Genomic DNA, 15793 nt, shown 5'->3' on the forward strand with positions numbered 1-15793 from the left:
CCGCGACCTCCTAGCAACGTTGTTTTGTGACGGTGCCAGTCCGTAACCGAGACCTCCTAGCAACGTAATTTTGTGACATTGCCAGTCCGTAACTGCAACGTCAATTAAGCAACCAATATTTCTCAATTCTACTGCTTCTATTGGGGCAGTTCATATGCAGACCTCATTTGCCCAAAATGCTACTTGTTCTTGTATAATAGGCTACACAGTAGCCAACTTTAGGAAGACTGTGTGATGTGATTTGTCAAGCTTATCATAAACAAGGCAGCTTTTCAGAATCAGAATGTGTTTTAATCGCCATGAAAGTTTGCACAGACAAGGAATTTACTTTGGCAGGAAGGTGTATACATTCAACATATAAGAATCTTAACTTAAATATGTTGTCTACCTATACTAAGGGGGAGTCAGTCATGGCTGAGCGGTTAGGGAATCAGGCTATTAGTCAGAAGATTGCCAAATTATGTTGTATCCTTGGGCAAGGCACTTCACCCTACTTGCCTCCAGGGAATGTCCTTGTACTTACTGTAAGTTGCTCTGGATAAGATCGTTTGCTAAAATGACAATGTCAAAGTCACACCCTTAAGGGGCTTTAGTACGTAACATTTAGAAATAAAAACTAAAATGGCCAAAATATATACATACTTGATATAAAGTGCCAAACAAACACTGCAAAACAAAAGTGCCAAACAAACACTGCAAAACAAACAAAGTGCTAAACAGTGAATTAAAATCTTCTGCCAGTCCCCGCTACAGGTCCTGTCTGTTGGCCCTGACAATAAAGCACAAAATAAGTTAGTGTCCTATCAACATAATTGCACATGTGAAAGGGGCTATACAATTCGTTACAAGTAATTAAAAAAATCACATCTAGAATAATATACATCATCAAAAAAAGATCATGGGATTCTAGTTTGTCACATAGCCATGTGAAAGGTTGGATGTGGAAGCTGCAATCATGATTCATTTACCTGGCTGGGGCGTGTTTGAGTGTCAACGCTATGAGGAGCTCCACAGCCTTCTCTCCCCATCCCGTCTTCGACTTCATCACAGCATCTGCAATTAGAAGTCATGAACTTAAAGCATAGCGTCGCACATGTGTGATTCCGAACATTGAAGTGAAAGCGTCGGAAACATTTAGAACTCACGCATCTTAAGGTTAAAACGAATAAACTTATCCAAAAACAGATTTCATGTACAAATTGGAAGAATTAGTGACATGATACTTTTACAGACGCCATTGCTGTGCATGCCATGACCAACTGTGAACGTGATCAGCCACGTGCTAACTCCAGAGTCTTTGAAAATTCAGGGCAAAATAAACTATTTTGGGATAAGGATTTCTAACAGTTCTGAACGTTTATTTTCACTGATTCTTTTGTGGGTGAATTGTGAGATGCCAAACTTTGAAAACATGTATGCCTTTTACAGTATTTCAACATAACTTTCTGGAGGGTTTAACCGAGCTAGCGAAATCCTAACGTAAACAATGTGATTCTGATAGCACATAAACAGGCTAAATAGCCTAAATTTCAAACCTATATGCCCCATTCAATTTCTGAAAATATGTTTATATTTGTAGAACTATTTCTGTAAAGAAACTCACCTTTCAAGTAAATTATTTCCAGGTAAAATCCAAAACGTGAAAGACGGTGGGACTCCTGCAAAATCTGTTGAGGAGCTTCAGCCATGCGTTGAAATGGGCATGCGCTAAGTTGTTGCTCAGGGGTACACTGATGGGCAGGTTTGCGAAGGAAGAATTGTAATATTCTGTGATGACTTGTCTTTGGGAATGAAACTCTTAGGAGTCGGTTACCTTTTGGTCACATTTAACAATTTTGTATTACATAATTATTGGAGCACAAATTTGCATTGTGTGTCACCGCTTTGGTGTGCTATACAAAGAATGTTTGCTTAATCATGTTACACATTACACATCGATTGCTTTTGTACATGTTTATAGTAAAACATGAAAGACTAAATTATATTCCAAATTCAGTCTTTTATTTATTAAAGCTATGTTTCTGCATATGAGAAAATTGATGACCAATAACATTCTGGGGCTGAGCTGCACATGAATTACATGCATTGTCTACATTTATACGTGCAACATTTAATATTGTGTGTGATTGAAATTCATGTAGACTATGGCTACATTACAAAAGTGTAAGAACTGAGAGCAGTCCAGTGTGATCTCTCCATCTCTGGATAAACCACTATATTGCACTCGAGATCCGTTGTCCTGCGACCAAAGAGCCACTTAACGGCAACTTAGCCCATGGTACCAAAAATAACGTATCCAACCGACCAAGGTACAACGTCGCGGCAAAATTGTCCACGGGACCAAAAATAACGTAAACAGCCGACCAAGGTACTATGTCGTGGCAATGTTGTCCGTGGGACTAAAAATTAACGTAACCAGCCGACCAAGGGGCGACGTTGCGGCAACGTTGCCCAAGGGTCTAAAAATAACGTAACCAGCCGACCAAGGTACGACGTCGTGGCAACGTTGTCCATGCGACCAACTGGCAACATTCCCTTTATAACGTTGCTACAACGTTGCCAGAAGGTAACGTCACGGGTTACCAACTGAGCACTTACTGGCAACGTTGCCGCAACGTCATGTGTTAGCTGGCAAACCGAGTTGTTGCAGCTCAGCTGCGATCGCACTGACCCTATGGGTCTGTGACCTTATCGTCATTCTGGATAAGCATTTCGTCAGAATATCATATCATCAGTAGGGCCAGTATTTCTATGCTTATTCCTTTCACTACCACTGAATGTGCGAATTGGGATTTTCTGTGCTCACAAAAATGAAGACAAAGCACAGAAACTGACTGAATGCTGCACCTGATATGCGTGTTGCGCTCTCCTGCACCCCGGACTGGAACGCGCTACAAAAACGCGGACAGGCCCACCTACCCCATTAGCAATGTTACAACATGTTTTGTATAATTTGTAAACTTTTTGTAATTATTACATATTTTGTTCCAATATTTCTGGTTCAATTGAATGTTGAAAATAAAAAGAAATGGGCTATACGTTTTTTTTTTATAGCCTATATTTAATGTCCAATTAGGCACTTATTGGATAACTTCTTTAAATATTGCTGGTTCAATTGTTCAGCGAGAAGTGATCTTTCAGTCTGAGATAGCTTATTAACAATGGCAGAAGGCCTACAAGTTCTGAAATAACAATAAAATAACAATAGAATATCCTCATTATTGTTCAATAATGGTCACCTTAAATTTGTGATTTACAAATAATGTGTATTGGCTTGGGTTGCGAAGGCTAGTAACTTTTAAAATATGGGTTTCCAGAAAAAAAGTTTGTGAAACACTGCTCTAGATAACGGAGAGATTTGTCTGATAGCTTTGAACTAACCACTAATTCCACAATGTCTTTTAAGTCCATTAAAAGTTGCCATGCTTTTTCATCCTCAGGCACTATACCACCTACCATGAGAGGGAGCCGTCTAACCCTCCTGTTCTCTTCGGGTCAAATTTGACCCATTTTGAAGTTTAGATGGATGAAAAACACCCTTGACCCTGTAGCAATGATGGATTGTTTCTGCAGAAAAACCCACAGCAGTGTTGCCAAACCATCTTGAATACCAAAACATTATGCTAAACTGAAAGAATAGTAATACAATACAACACTAGTATAGTAATATCAATATAAAAAAATATATATTGCCAAGAGAGCATACTGACACAGACATACATATCTCCTGTCCCTCAGTTTTACATGAGCTTGGGCTTTCTCGCGCTTTTGACCACACACCTGGCATACCGCACATGCTCACACACAAACACCGTCTAGACAGTACCCCTTTATCTATAACTTTGTATACGTTTATGCTGGTGCGCAGTGCGGGAAAGGGGAATCCACTTGTTTCTCACCTAATGGATCAAAGGGTATGGTTTTAAGCATCTCTGTGTGTGTGTGCCTGTCTGTCTGCTGTTCAGTATAAAAAAATTGAGGGGAGTGGTTACAGAAATTGCTATAAATAAGACCTGTGTTAGGCTTTACCCATCTCATTCTGAAGCAGTGTCTGCAGTGGTCAAAATGAGCAGACTCACTACTCAAGAAGCACTTGATCATATTTTTGATCATGATGAGGAAAAGGGGGTGCAGAGTGAATGTGAAATAGAGGAGGAAGTGTCTGAAACAGAGGACAATATTGAATGGGATCCAGAACACAATGCAGATAGCTCTGACGAGGAAGAGGACACCATTGATTTAGCAGCTCAAAGGATGGTAATGATGTCCAAAAATGGCAAAATACCATGGTCCTCAATCCCCTATAAAAGCCAGGGTAAAGAAAAATCACATAACATAATACAAATTACCCCAGGTCCCACAAGGTATGCTGTCTCACATGTCAGAGATATTCAATCTGCCTTTGACCTTTTTATACCACGGCCAATAGAAAAGATCATTATTGACATGACCAACATGGAGGGGAGAAGAGTGTTTGGGAACAGTTGGAAGGAGATGGACACATGTCATTTCCATGCCTACATTGGGCTGTTGATACTTGCTGGGGTATACAAGTCCAACAATGAGGCCACTTCAAGTTTATGGGATGCAGAAACAGGTCGGGATATTTTCCGGGCTACGATGTCCCTTCAAAAATGTCATATTTTTTCGAGAGTCATTCAATTTGACAATCGTGAGACAATGTTGGCTCGTCGTGAGAAAGATAAGCTCACACCCAGAAGAGAGGTGTGGGACAAATGGGTTGAACGTTTGCCACTGATCTACAATCCAGGGCCTGAGGTCACTGTAGATGAACGGCTGGTCCCCTCTAAATGGACGCTGTCCATTTAGACAGTACATTCCCAGTAAGCCTGGAAAGTACGGAAAAATCTGGGTAGCTTGTGATGCGAGGAGCAGCTATACATGGAATATGCAAATATATTCAGGAAAGGCTGCTGGAGCTGTACCAGAAAAGAACCAGGGCATGCGTGTGGTTCTTCAAATGACAGACGGTCTTCAGGGTCACAATATCACATGTGACAATTTCTTCACTTTTCATGCCCTTGGCCAAGAGTTGCTGAAAAAAAGATGACCATGGTGGGGACAGTCAGGAAAAGCAAACCTGAGCTGTGTCCTGCACTTCTAGGGACAAATGACAGGTCTGTTCTTTCCTCAAAGTTTGCCTTCACGGACGACACCACAGTTGTGTCATACTGTCCTAAGAAAAACAAAAATGTGATGCTGATGAGCACACTCCACAGGACTGCAGCTGTGAGCAGCAGGGAAGACAAAAAGCCAGATATAATCCTAGATTATAACAAAAACAAAGGAGCAGTAGACAATTTGGACAAGGTCACTGGCACCTACACAGCAAAAGGATGACAGCAAGGTGGCCATTGGTCATCTTCTGCGACATCTTGGATGTATCAGCATACAATGCCTTTGTAGTGTGGACTGAAATGAATCCTGAGTGGTATACTGCAAAGCCATGTAAGAGGAGGCTCTTTTTGGAGGAGCTAGGAAAAGCTTTAATGACCCCTCAAATTGAGCAACGGCGATGTCTGCCGGCAAACCCCTGCCTCTGCCAACATGGTGATGCAGCTTCAAGCCAAGGAAGCTGCAGGACCAATGCATCCAGCCTTGCCCACTGGAAACAAGAGGAAGAGATGCCATTGCTGCCCTAACAAGAAGGACACGAAGACCAGCACCGTTTGCCACAAATGTCAAAAGTACATTTTCCAGGCACACACCCAATCCTTCACATACTGCCCATCATGCGTTTAAACATTAACACATACACACTACATGCACACTCAGACACACACACACCTTGTTCATCTTTTTGTGTGATTCACCAAAATAAAGTGATGTATTTTTCCATTCATTGACTTGTCTCCTTTTTTCAGATGAAAGTATGCTGTCAATTTTGACCCATAATGTAACAGATGTAACAATAATGGCAAACAAAACAAACAAGTTTTTAGGTGTTTTATATTCTTTATCATTAGCCTATCAATGTCTTATAATGTCTTAAACAGAATTGGTAATCATAACTGAAAAAAAGAGAGAAATGGTGCCAATTTAAACTCAAAACTATGTGTACATTCTGAGTAAAATATGATCTAAGGTACATAAAACTGAAATGTAAGTATTTTTGTTATTGTTATGGATGAAAATAAGTTAGTTAGCTGATAAAACATTTAATTGGATGATCGGTTAGTTTTTTTCAGTGCTTGTCAAGGAATTCAAATACGGGTCAAATTTGACCCGGGAACACAAAGGGTGTAAACATTTTTGTGAATACAATAGGAGGGCTAATTAAAAGGGGCGATTGACAAGGTTTTTGGGGTATTTCACACTGTTCCTTAAGGTCTCCGAATAGGGTTTGTACAATTGGTTTGGCTGAAAATGGCCCGGGTGCTGTTCTATGCCCCCTGAAAAATCTTCTGATTTATTTTCCCGCGTGAAAACACTAGGTTTTCTCATTTTATGGTATGCTCTTGAATAATAGATTAGAGCTGTGCGCTGATTGGTTGGTTCACAACGAGTGAAGTTGCGCAGCAAAGACGCAACACGGCCAACAGCACTTACTGAAACAAGAAAGTGGAGACTTGAAATAAAAACGCACAAATTAATCTATTTTGTCTACACAACACTGTTTTCAACAGATATCATTTGAAATTATTATGTTTGATGTTTCCACTTCTGTTGTCGACGCAAACAGTATCGCCTTAGGTGGGTAACAGCACCAGCTTACATCAGTACAGCTTAGCAAACAAACTATTATGATTCAACACAGCTTCAGCTGCTCTAGGTATTTTGCTGAAAAATAGATCTGTACAAACATGTATCTTTTACATGACAACACATGTTATTTATTTGAATGAAACAGTCAGGAACATGAAATAACGTTATAGCCCCATTGCTATAGCCCCATTGCTAATAGTAACTAGGCTAAATCATCACAAATTCTAGCTACTGTACCTATGCTCTTGCGTTAGCAAGCTAAACATGCCTACAATCGAGGTGTTTTCGCTATCTAGCTTTTCTTGCATTCCTTGCAATTCAGCGTTAATAGTGCAGTGAACGGGACTGCACCCGACTACATCAAGTCTCTCCTCCAGCCTTACACCCCCACCTACGGTCTTTTCTGACAACCGTCTGGTGGTCCCACTGCTCAAGAGCGCCCGGTCCCAACACAAGCTCTTCTCCTGTCTGACCCCCTAACGGTGGAATCAGCTCCCCACCTCCATCAGGGACACTGACTGTCTCCCCACCTTCAAGAAAAGGCTCAAGACGTACTTGTTCCGGGAGTACAACAGCACTTTGGAATGCTTGGCTGGACCTGATGTTAGTTTCCTCCAGGTTCACAATGACTCTTATTAAGAGACTTGTTGCTCTTGTTGGTTAGTTATCAGTGACCTATGCTCTTTTGTAAAGCTCTCTCTTGGAAGTTGCTTTGACTAAAAGCGTCAGCTAAATGCATAAATGTAAATGTCATGTAATAAAAACCAGATAAGCTTGAGTCTAGCTAACATTTGCCAAATGTATATTTGAGGGTTGAACCGCACAGGGATCTTCTCATAGACAAACACCACACACTAGCCCGTTGAGTGTTTGGTTCCTTAGGAAGACTCTGAAAAGTGTCAGCATTCCCTCTACAGCCTGGAACACTGGATTTACTACTGTAGTCCATTTTCAATATGCAAGAAAAACTTTTTTCTTTGTAATTCTGTGGAAGTACAGAGCAGCGCGCAACTAGCTTAAAAAGTGTTGGAGATCTACGCAACCTCCGCAATGTTAAGCAAAATCTGCAGAATTTTTTAACAGGAAAACTCCTGAAACCCCCCCCCCCAAAGAAGTCCATGCGTGCCAAGATTGTCTGCAGACATTAAGCACAGTTCCCCTGACATTTTCACCCATCTGTTCAACATACCAGCCTTCATGCTCTAGGCTCATCAAGTCATGTAAAAGTGGTTCAAAAAATTATTCATAACCATACACTCTCACTTCAGAACTTTTCCCAAGCAGCGCCAATTGGATAGTGGAGACTCGATCTGTACTTTGATTCCCAATTCTAAATTACCCAATAGACTGCTGTAATTTTATGCTTCTTTCTAGAAGTTCCCAATGGATCTGAAATCTTGACCATTAACAAGCTTGTTAACTTTGAAATACTGACCATCAAAAGGGGAGGTGTAGAATCCTGGTATACTCTCCTTTATGGGAAACGTCTTCTCAAGAACGTCAGGTCGCTTCAACAAAGACTTCAAAGTCTTTAAAAGAGGAACATAAACAAATGTGTGATTTTCTACCCTATTGAACACATTCAATAGGTTAAATTATGCCAAAATTGTTTTTAAAGTAGATGTTTCGCATATAATTAGTTGAAAGGGGACCTTTATCCGTGGTGGCACTCAGAAACGGGTTTGTCTTTTGTAATGTGTCAGTAATGTCAGCAACAATAGACTCATTGACATTGCAGTTGTGTTTTAGCAGAATATTCAGAATTGCACACAGTGTATTTGAGTTTCCAACTGACAGAATGTCATTTACATTATCAATAACTGCTGAGAGGCACTTTTGGACACATGCAACTGTGACTGCATACACAAGAATAAAGGCCGATTTATACTTCTGTGTCTCCGTTAACGGACAGACGCACGCACGGAGGCACGCACGGACGGATTGGTTGAATTTACACTACTCCGACGGCTCTGCGTGTTGAAAGCAATTCACTGCTAGAACAGTAGATGGCGCTGCACTGCAATGCTCAATCGGTTATTGAAAAGTCGGAGCAAATTTACAAATTAGCTGCTTCATCAATAAAATAAGCACATTCTTAGCAACTACACTTCCCATTTCTCGTCACATTTTAATTCAGATGCTGACTTACATGTACTGTTTAGCTGAAATATGAATTGTAAAAAAACTTACAACAATGGCGGTCAAAGGATTCTGTTCTCTTGTTGGTCATGGCAACCCCCCCCCTAACGCAAGCGGTTCTTAATACGGACCAATCACAGCCAAGGGGTATCCGTAAAATGACGGACGGACAGACGGATAGTCAGGAAAATCAGGGAGGTACACGCAGAGCTCGGCGAGAGGCTCGGAGAGGGCGTTTCTTGACGGAGAGGGCGTTCCCCGTGTGTGTGTGCGTAAAAACGCACAAGTATAAATCAGCCTTAAGGCAGCAAGTTTGTGTTTAAGTGTTGTGTGGGTTTTGTCTTGTTTTTAAGGGGTGGTCTATGCATGTGGATAATCTGTGATGGGGATGGGAATGGTTGTGTTATGAAGCAAACTGTACAATGCCAGCACGGGTTTGTGCTTTCCGCTGCTCTGCTCTTTTATCCGCTTGCTAATAGACACTCCGCGATTGCCGTGCGAGGACCAATTAATCGGACACGGCTGCAGTTAGCAAGATTGAGTGGCCAACCCAGATTGGTGGAGCCCCAATTGGACTGGATATAAAAAAACTGACAGCGGAGAGATGAGAAAAGAGGGCCCATACACAGGACACGACTAGTCAAGGCGACGGGTTGGGATCGACCGTCGCTTTATTCCGCGATACTGGGCCGTTTATGGGCTACTGCTGTTACGGGATCTACGCTGTCTACTTGAGAGGAACGGTGACTCCAACACCCATTGCTCTGTGAACAGGTGACGGTGGTTGCGGAACCTTGAGGATTCACCGTTTGTTTGTTTATTCCATTGGCAGGTTCAAAGCGGTACGGATTCCACCGCCTGGACTTCTCGGAGAGACCCAGAGGAGTGACGTGGGGGGGAGAAACCACCGCAAAGGAACAGTTTCGGTCACTTGAGGACGGGTGGTGCAGCTTGACTATTCCAGTCTCTAGGTTGGACAGTTTTCGTGTGTATATATTTTTGTTCGGTCGGGAGGGACCCCGAACAGACGTTCGTTCGTCGTTCGTTCGTCATCTGCCGCTTGTCCGGGGATCGGGTCGCGCGGGCAACGACCTAAGCAGGGAGGCCCAGGCTTCCCTCTCCCCGGCCACTTCCACCACCTCCTCCTGGGGGACCCCGAGGCGTTCCCAGGCCAGCCGTGTGACATAGTCCCTCCAGCGTGTCCTGGGTCTTCCCCGGGGCCTCTTGCCAGTGGGACGTGCCCGGAACACCTCACCAGGGAGGCGTCCAGGAGGCATCTTAATCAGATGCCCGAGCCACCTCAGCTGGCTCCTCTCGACGCGGAGGAGCAGGGGTTCTACTCTGAGCCTCTCCCGGATGACCGAGCTTCTATCTCTAAGGGAGAGCCCGGACACCCTGCGGAGAAAGCTCATTTCGGCCGCTTGTATTCGCGATCTCATTCTTTCGGTCACTACCCATAGTTCGTGACCATAGGTGAGGGTAGGAACGTAGATCGACTAGTAAATAGAGAGCTTCGCCTTTCGACTCAGCTCCTTCACCACGACGGACCGATGCAGAGCCCGCATCACTGCGGACGCCGCACCGATCCGCCTGTCGACCTCGCGCTCCATTCTTCCCTCACTCGTGAACAAGACCCCGAGATACTTGAACTCCTCCACTTGGTTCAGGATCTCCTCCCCGACCCGGAGATGGCACTCCACCCTTTTCCGGTCGATAACCATGGCCTCAGATTTGGAGGTGCTGATTCGCATCCCAGCCGCTTCACATTCGGTTGCGAACCGCTCCAGTGAGAGCTGAAGGTCACGGCCCGATGAAGCCAACAGGACCACATCATCTACAAAAAGCAGCGACCCGATCCTGAGGTCACCAAACCGGACCCCCTCAACACCCTGGCTGCGCCTAGAAATCCTGTCCATATAGGTAATGAACAGAATCGGTGACATAGGGCAGCCCTGGCGGAGTCCAACCCTCACCGGAAACAAGTTCGACTTACTACCGGCAATGCGGACCAAACTCTGGCACCGGTCGTACAGGGACCGGACAGCCCCGATCAGGGAATCCGGTACCCCGTACTCTCGGAGCACCCGCCACATGAGCCCCCGAGGGACACGGTCGAACGCCTTTTCCAAATCCACAAAACATGTGTAGACTGGTTGGGCGAACTCCCATGTACCCTCCAGGACTCCGCGGAGGGTATAGAGCTGGTCCACTGTTCCACGGCCAGGACGAAAACCACATTGCTCCTCCTGAATCCGAGGTTCGACAATCCGGCGGACCCTCCTCTCCAGGACCCCTGAATAGACCTTCCCAGGGAGGCTGAGGAGTGTGATCCCCCTAAAGTTGGAGCACACCCTCCGGTCCCCCTTTTTAAAGAGGGGAACCACCACCCCGGTCTGCCAGTCCAGAGGCACTGTCCCCGATGTCCACGCGATGTTGCAGAGTCGTGTCAACCAAGACAGCCCTACAACATCCAGAGCTTTAAGGAACTCCGGGAGGACCTCGTCCACCCCAGGGGCCCTGCCACCGCGGAGCTTTTCAACCACCTCAGCGACCTCGGCCCCAGAGATAGAAGGGCCTCCCCCCCGATGTCCCAAGACTCTGCCTCCACGTCGGAAAGCGTGTTGGTGGAATTAAGGAGGTCTTCGAAGTATTCCTTCCACCAATCCAGGACGTCCCCCGTCGAAGTCAGCAGCGCACCGTCCCCACCGTATACAGTGTTGACAGAGCACTGCTTCCCCCTCCTGAGTCGCCGGATGGTGGTCCAGAACCTTTTTGAACCGAACAGACGTTTTTTTCCTATTTTTTCTGAATGTTTGTCTGCTGGCCTGGACAGGGGGTAGTGTTGGGGCTGTGCTTTATGGGAGGTGCAGGTAGAGGCTTGGGGATCCCTGTGTGCATGTGTGAGCATTGACGTGTGGGCTGCTACCTGTGTTGCTATATGGTTCCTTTGAATTTGTGTGCGGGATTGACCGGTGAACCGTTGCAGTGTGCTGTTGCTTTGTACCCCCTTGCCGTGTGGTGTTTCACCCTAGTTTAAATACCCTAGCTCTACCGGGTGCCCAAAATTGGCCTGTGCCCTTCATTAGACCGGTTCCAGGGGTAGTTTTATGAATTTAAAATAAGTGTATTTTCAAAAAAAAAGTCTCTGTTGTGGTGTGTCCTGGGATTCATTTGCCTAGTGGGATTGGTCGCCCCTTCGGTGACATAAGCACTGGCTCACATTCCTCAAGGTCCAAATTTGACACGAGAATCTGCATGAATGTCTTCAGCTTGATCTGATAAGACTTTTTGAAACTGAGCCTGTGTCAAACTCATTGTCTGTACTGCCTACTGAACAAACGGATGTGCAGATGTCCATATTATTAGATGCATTATTCGTTGGTCCCAGCCGGGCAGCAGCACTATTTTAATATGTGCAGGAGGACCGTGGAGGCGGGCAGCGTCGCGTGCCAACGTACCAATTTTTTTTAAGTGCGGAATTCCCAATCTACCATGGTGTGAGCTAAGCCCCGAATGTTTACAAAGTCTGGCTCCGCGCCTGATTAACACTCAGATCGATGAGCAGTCTCAAATGGTAGTGATATAAAAAAAATTATACAATCCCTTTTTGTAATCATGATACCCCCCCAGAAATGTTCACTGCACCCCCAGTCAAAGCAGTTCCAGACATCACCTTAGGGGTGAGTTAATTAATTGTTTGACCAAATATAGCAGGCAAATTTTTTACTTGATAATTCTGTACGGCCCCCGAATGATGTTATAAATACCCAAATGGCCCTTGCCAGAAAAAAGGTTCCCCACCCCTGCTCTAATGTTTAAGCAGGATGAAAACATTTACAAGAGCGGCACTGCATTTGGTTTTAAGCCTGAAAAAGTACCCTGAAATACATACAAAGACAAATGCATCAATAACTCATAATTATGTGAAGAGAACAACCATATTAAACTATTCTTGCATATTTTAGGGAATTCTGAAACCTAACAATGGCGCAGTAGCCATCATGCCTCTTCTTGGCTTAGTATAGCTGGGTACAGGGGGTTTGGTGAGGCAAATTGATTACATCAAAATATTTTAAACGGCTTAAAACTCCAGTAGCAGCTATTAGTTTTCGTGTTTATTAGCAATGCTGATTACTTTTTGGACCAAAATGTTATTGCACTCTTATTCAACGAGCCTTACATGAAGGCACACATGCTGATCAGCCACTCTGTGATTGCAAAGCAATAGTTACCAAGACATGTCAGTTGGAAAGGAATGCTAAGCTGTAATAGTTGATATATTCTCAACCTAAATTTGCTGATTACCTCATAGCACAAAGACAGGGAGCTATCTTTGAACCACTCACCACTTCAAACGATGTTGTGACTTGTGAGGAAAATTCCAGAAGCCAAGTAGAACTCCGTTGCGCATGCTCAGACAATTGTCGCTGGTCCCTCTTGCTCGGCCACCATAATATTTTTTGTGCAATGCTAAAAGTTTGGTGAACACAATTATAGATTTTCTCTTGATGAACATTTTGTTGTTTAGTAATGAAAATCATGCAATTGTTGACCAAACATTTTTCTTTTTTGACACAACCATTATGTTGAGCAAACACGTATTTCCTCATTTGTAAAACTTTTTGCATCGATAATTTTTTACAGTGTGGGGGTTCTCTCGGCAGGCTGTGTCTGCATGCGTGTGTTGTGTGCAACGCGGGACAACTCGTTTCTCTCAAACAAAACAACTATGGACATGCTGGCTCAACAGATCAATCCTTTTATTTTCATCCGTTTTTATCAGGGTAACCACATGGAATGGCCGTTCGTTACCAACATAGGTTTTATGTAGGGGTGAATATTGGTAAAGAAGTAGGCCTCCAAAGTAATACTTAAAACAATTATTATAACGTCTACAACTTTACAAATGTTCACTGTAGTCTAAAATCTTAAAAAAAATGTATTCAAACATATCAACTAATATGGTGTATTCTCATCCTGCAGCCGATTTCACAAGCATCTTGCAAAAAATTCAACCAGTTGCCGAAATGATCGCCGCAGATCGCAGGCAATAAAGGCACTTTGCAGTCAGGTCATGTGACCCGAAGGCACCACAAGGGTTAAACTAAAGGTGTTATGAAACATGACTGATGATGTTGTTTCTCCTCTGTAAAAACAGGTGGCAAATTTGGATTTAACACTGGCCTGACCCCTGGCCTAAACCCTGGTCTGAACCTTAGCCAATGTGTTGGCAAAATCTCTGACATTGATGTTAATAATTCTGTTCATGTAACTGACTTTCCACAGGTAAATGTCATACAAGGTTCTTTTCATCAGGGTGACAGGCGCTTTGGTTACAATAGAAACAGGCAGTGTGGAGTGAATAGTTTATTATGAGTGAGTTAAAGAATGTATTGGCTGGATGCTGTACTGAAAATGGAGATCAGCTGTATACCAAAATGAGACCTTGTGGAAAGATTAATGATCCAACTGGCCAAGGTTACATTGCTATTGCTGAATTGCCCACAGTGCACACATTCTGTAACACAGACTTTTCAATAAAGTATGGTGAGTCATACAGTGGTTATGTTGGAATTGAGGTATATGATCAGGCCCTGCAAAAGGTATCCATGTCTCTCCATGAAGCATTCCAGAGAGCGCTTCTCCAGTGTGATGCATGTTTGCTTAATGTGAAGGAAAACATCTATGCCGTTATAAGACAAGATTCTTGGTTTGCAGTTGTGGACTCATCAGCGCAATGGCCATGGTGTGTGGGAATTTGGTACAGGAACAAGCATTGTGGCTTATTATAAAACCTTCAAATGGTGTACGCATGTTGTTAACCTTGCTGCATCATTAAGTTCTGGAAGAATGCAATTTGAGGTCACTGGTGTGAAGGTCACTTTGACAAGTAGTGCTTCATCTAGCCAATCAACCTGTGACACACCTCAACCATACAGCTTGGTGCTGAAAGGTAAACCTAAAGCAAGAATTCCAAAGGTTATTGGTGCTTCATCTAGTCAATCTGTATACTGTGACATGCCTCTACTCTACAGTTCAGTAGCATTTGCCAAAATGTTTGAATTCTCTAGAGCATCATCAGATTGCAAAAAATATTCCTATCATGAAATTGCTCTGTCTGCCTCGTGGGAAACAAAATGGTTGTCATAGACCTGTTGTATGTGTACCAGTACATACCAATGATGTCACAAATCATCTTCCAAAGAAATCAGTGCGATGACAAGATGATGAAAATCAAACTGAAACGGAAACTCGCATACAGACCATATTAGAAATGCTGTTACGTACCTGCTTAAGTTTAATAAGTGGTACAAAGATGTGCAATTTAATGAGGACTGGGAAAATCGTTTGAATCAGACAGATGCAGGAGATGATTCAGATGTCATGCATGAGCATGATTTAACACAGCAGAATGAATCAGATGATATTGACAAAAATCAAGAAACAGAGGATGATTTTACATACATTAAAGACCAAGGGTGGCCTCTTTTCAGACACATCATTACAGCCTGTTGACAATGCCTGAAGTTTTGGATCAGCATTTTGACAGCATTATGTCTCCTGCTCCTGGTGAAGGTAATAGTCCTGTGAGATTGTTAACGGACAAAGCAAATGAAGCATGCAAAGCAAATGAGTGTTTTCCAGTTTTGTATTCTAGCGGAGGTCCAACTTTTCATGATGATCGAAAGGAAAAAATAACAATGTCCAGATATTTGAATGCACGGATACTTAATGCTGATGGACAATTTGCCAAAAGTACAGATTTTATATTTGATGCACAGTATATATCAGAACATAATCAAATGGTGTTTAATGTTTCAATAGCACATGAAGTATATATGTTTTTAAAACCTATTTGTGGTACACCACCATTTTGTGCTCAGAAAGATATTTTTTCCATGATACGACAGTTGTCTATAACAACATT

At 43.3% G+C, this 15793-nt stretch overlaps 1 long non-coding RNA gene across 1 annotated transcript; it reads right to left on the minus strand.

The window, feature by feature from the left end:
* Positions 1–303: 303 nt before the first annotated feature.
* Positions 304–1731, minus strand: LOC146220803 (uncharacterized). Its single transcript, XR_014750826.1, has 3 exons — positions 1604–1731; positions 969–1053; positions 304–769 (listed from the first exon to the last, which is right to left on the minus strand). It is a non-coding gene; the product is annotated as an uncharacterized LOC146220803 (long non-coding RNA).
* Positions 1732–15793: the final 14062 nt, after the last annotated feature.

Source organism: Hypomesus nipponensis, chromosome 27 (genome assembly GCF_054491055.1).
Source record: "Hypomesus nipponensis isolate SF chromosome 27, ASM5449105v1, whole genome shotgun sequence".
Lineage (NCBI taxonomy): Eukaryota > Metazoa > Chordata > Actinopteri > Osmeriformes > Osmeridae > Hypomesus > Hypomesus nipponensis.